This window comes from Nicotiana sylvestris, chromosome 3, assembly GCF_000393655.2.
Source record: "Nicotiana sylvestris chromosome 3, ASM39365v2, whole genome shotgun sequence".
Classification (NCBI taxonomy): domain Eukaryota; kingdom Viridiplantae; phylum Streptophyta; class Magnoliopsida; order Solanales; family Solanaceae; genus Nicotiana; species Nicotiana sylvestris.
Genome location: NC_091059.1, coordinates 104,535,255 through 104,539,912, shown reverse-complemented (window position 1 = coordinate 104,539,912; position 4,658 = coordinate 104,535,255). Strand labels below are relative to the sequence as shown.

The 4,658-nt window shown below is 34.2% G+C and overlaps 1 long non-coding RNA gene across 1 annotated transcript; it reads left to right on the top strand.

The window, feature by feature from the left end:
• The first annotated feature begins 941 nt into the window (after positions 1-941).
• Positions 942-3,148, top strand: LOC104228927 (uncharacterized). Its single transcript, XR_711470.2, has 2 exons — positions 942-1,355; positions 2,745-3,148. It is a non-coding gene; the product is annotated as an uncharacterized lncRNA (long non-coding RNA).
• The last annotated feature ends 1,510 nt before the right edge of the window (positions 3,149-4,658 follow it).

The window sequence follows — 4,658 nt, the reverse complement described above, 5'->3', positions numbered from 1 at the left end:
CACGATTCCAACCATACCAAAATTATTAAATTCTGATAACAATTCGGCCTCTAAATCCTCAAAACTTATTTTTAAATCCCTAAGTTTTAGATCATGGGTACGGTACCCGTGATGCGATTCGCGATATGTACAAAACAAATAAGTGCGCGACTAGCGGGACTTGTTCAAATAAATTCCATAAATGTTAAAAGCAGTTAAAAGGAATAAAATGCACATAGGTTTTTAAATATGTAATAATCAAATAATTTGGCCAACTAATAATAGTTGAGCGGCCGTGCTAAAACCACGACACCCGAAAATGCCTAACACCTTCTCCCGAGTTAACAAAATTTCTTACCCGGTCTTTTGGTTTTCGCAGACAGTAAACAAAGTCAACTTTCCTCGATTTGGGATTTAAAATAAACCGGTGACTTGGGACACTATATTATTATCCCAAGTGGTGACTCTAATCAATTAAGTAATCTCATTTCTATTAATGTCACTTTAATTGGAAAAACTCCATACCCCCCTCGGTAAAAAGGAGGTGTAACAAGTTTTAAATTCATAATTTCCTTTCGTTAGTGCTAAGTTAGTAATTATTTAAAATATTTGATAATAGTAGGTAGGTTAATTTTGCAAATTAGAATTAAGTTAGGATTTAATTAGGATTTTTAATTAATTTTGTAGAATTCAAAATCAAAGAAAAAGAAAGAAAAACAAAGGAAAGAAAGAGGTCTTGTTTTAGTCTGATTTTGGGCCAAGCATTTTCAGTGGCCCAATTGCCCAAAAAACTTCACAATCGCCCAGCCCAGGCCTCCAAAAATTCGGTCCAGGTTCCTTTTAAGCCAAATGACACTGTTTTGTCACGCTTGATCCTAGACCTTGATTTCTTCATGATCTAACGGTCTGAAATTGACCACCCACATCCCATATAACTGTCTCAAAACACCCCACCAAACCTTAGAGACCTGTCCCAGACCTCTCTCATCTACCTCTCTCACCCTCAGCCTTAGACCGCCGCCGGAAATCGCCTTACGGTGGCGGCACCACTCCAAATAACTCCAAAATTTTACCCTACAATCCCTATCTTCTCCTCTTTCCAAACATCTTAGCCTCATCCCTCAATCCCCACTAGAACTCTTTGGATTTCAAATCTCAGAAACCCTAGAAACCTAACTTTTTCCTTTTCTAATTCTTTAACAAATTCACTCGTTTTGACCTAAAATTTACCTTGGTCAATTGTTCTTAACAAGAACAATTGATTAGTGTTAGTTTTGGCTCATTTCAAAGCCATCAGAGTCCAGCCAATTTGCTTTTGATCGGCCAGAAGTCCAAATTGTCACAATCTTGGCCGGCTCTCATACTGCATTTAGTAGGTAGTCCCTAGTCTTCTTCTTCGGAGTTTCTTTTTATTTTTATAACAAGATTAGTTAATCGTTAATCAATTCTCATCTTAGGTATTGCATAATTAGCCTAGTCCGTTAATCTCTATTTGATGTTTTTTTTACGTATTAGCCAAATGCATGATTAGTTTAGTTGATTATCTTGAATCTGAAATTGTTCATCTAGTTTGCCATGTTAGGTTTGAACTTGTTTGATAATTGTGATATAGCATTAAGAACAATTAGGTCACCGAGGTTGGGGGAATTAATTGGCCGAACCTGGGTCATGGGCATGTTGGCTAAAAGCTCAGGCAGAGTTTAATGGTTAATTGTGATTTACAAGACTAAAGGGGGTCACTTGGATAATTATTTTTAAAAGAATCTTGATGTTATTTGTTAAAAAGGTTCTAGAATGGAATGGAAGGTTTTAAAATGCAAAAGAACAAGGGAATTTAGGTAAATTTGGGGTAAAAAGAGATAGTTTCATAACTTAAAATATAAAGAAAAATATCGAAAGGGCACGACTGTTAGAAAAGATGCTGAAAATAGGACAGTTGTCCATTTCAGTAGCAAAAAAGATGCTATTTTACTGAATTTTAGGGAGGGCTGACAGATTCTCTTCTAAAACCTCACTCATGTCTATCTTAATACACTCTCCCACTCTATAAAAGAGACTATACACCCCGCTCACACACACGCGTTAATTAATTCCTGCAAAAAAAAAGGCATACAAATATACTCCCTCATCTGAATTTATTTTCCTCAAAAGAAAAACACTTTGAAAATTCCAATTTAAATCCAGAAAACCAAAAAAAAAGTTATTGTTCCTGCTGCCGTTTTGTTTCTGCTGTTGGTTGAGCTGCAACTTGTGAAGTTCAGATTTCTCTTAGTTTTTCTTGTTTTGGTTTCTCTGCTAAAAGGTGCGTTTATCCACCCTGTTAGTTTTACTTGAACTATAAATGAAGTTGGATTGTTTATGTTATACTCTTGCAATGTTCTTGGAGTTTTCAGCCTGTTTAAAGTCTTAAATCTAATTTAGTTTTTTCATCTTTGTTAATTTGTGCAATGATTGGAGTGTTAAGACAATGGAAATGGTCTATTGATGTTCAGTAGTTGATATAACATGCTATTTGAATGTCATGCTGTCTTTTCCTTTTCTTTTCTTTCTTCCAGAAACGTTGTTATTCTTGTTCGATTTATGAGTAGCATGAGGCAACAATTATTAAATGTTTTTTGGTTTTAAGGTTGAAGTTGTTGTTTAGATCATGCAGACTTGGCAGTAGTTTAACAGGAGCTCTACTATAGTGTTTTGTATATGAAGTATATATATTTGTGTTAATTTGAGGATGTGAAAGTTGTTTGCTACTGATTACCTGGCTGTAGTTTGCAGATCTGACCATTAGTTGGTTAGATTGGTAAGCTCTAAAGCTAAGGAAGAGATTTAACGTCTCTCGGAAAGGAGTTTTGAGCTGAAGATTTAATCAAATCATGCATTAGTTTAGTTGTTATTGTAAATGACTTTTGTATACATTAGAAAGCAGTAATTATTAAGAATTGTGATTGAAGTGGCCAGAACTGTAAATGTCAGAGTTTAGGTAGTCTTCTTTTGAAGTTTTGAATGTCAACGATTTTCTTTTCTGTATATTTGTTGTGTTGGATTTTTGTTTCGTATGGAAAACTATCTAAGCAGGTGTATTAGTTTATTTTCAAAGGGACTGTTTATGTAATTGTCTGCAATGGAGGCCATAATCTTTTTTTGAGTTATATAAAATTGGAATTCCAGTCCAGCTCACTTGTATTTTGCACATAACTTATTGAGATTTGAATATGAATTAAATGACAGGCACTGTTTCGCCCCTTCCCCTCACCTAATATTTCATTAATTGATTATCCGTTTCTTTTACTTGTATACACTCATCCAAATATTCCTACAATGAACAACCTTTCATATGAAGTCTTGAATTTAAGAATTTGTTTGAACATTAGTATTCTGCTTCTACGTCCCTACCCCTTACAAATTTAACGTTCTTTGAAAGAAGTCTTAGTCCGGATAAACCCAGACGTAAGAGAACCTTAAAGAAAGAACCACTTGGTTCAAATATTGCTGGGCTTGTTTAATATAAACATCATTTCCAACAGTCATGCGATAACTTCGAACACCAACATGGAACACAAAATTTAGATAGGTAATGAATTTATGGATATCATAGTTTGCTTTAGGCGCGATTAAATAAGTCATCGTAACTATGAGTACGATTTTCGTGGCATAGTCATGATACGTAATCCCCAATTTGAGTGTGTGTTTCACGTGACGCGACCCTAACTTCAAATAATAATTAAAAATAATATATTTTAAATTGCGGGTGTGTTTCACGTGACACGATTCACAATGTGTACCAAAACAATAAGTGCACGACATCACGACTTATTTAAATAAATTCCATAAATATTAAAAGCGTTTAAAGGTTAAAAATGCACAATAGGTTTTAAGCATGTAATAAATCAGATAATTGGGCCAATTATTAATAGTTGAGCGACCGTGCTAAAATCACGGAATCTGGGAGTGCCTCACACCTTCTCCCAGGTTAATAGAATTCTTTACCCGGTCTTCTGATTTTCGCGGACTTTAAATAGAGTCAAATTTTCTCGATTTGGGATTTAAAATAAACCGGCAACTTGAGACGCCATAATAATTATCTCAAGTGGCGACTCTAAATTAAATAAATAATCCAATTTCAAATAATGTCACTTTAATTGAAAAAATTCTTTATCCCTTAGAAAAAGGACGTGTGACAATTTTTCACTACCATTTTCTGTATTCTTGCTCCAAATTAACAACGTGCTGCTATCGACATGTAAGCATTATTGTTTCTCTTTGTTCAGTAAATTATCACCAAATACCCTCCCCTAATCCCTATGTCTCCAACTTCAGCGCACCCGGTCATTTTTAAAACTTTAGGTCCAAGCAAACATTAAGAAATTACATTTTAATCATATCAAACAGTGTCTAAATACTTATTGTTGATAGATTAGTTTGACAGCCTTATAAGAAAATGGAAGAATATATAAAAACAAATATTTTATTTTTTGTTTTATAAATAAAAACATTTGCTCTAATGGAAAAAGTAGAATGAAAACAAAAGAAACCATATATAGCCAACAAACAGGCCGGTCCATAAATTAGTCCGTTTGCTGACAATGCTTTAAAAAACTAGATAATGAACGTAACTTTTCTATGTTCGCACTTTAGCCGATATTTGAACTTGTGACACATATCATAAATTTTCTAAGAGTCTG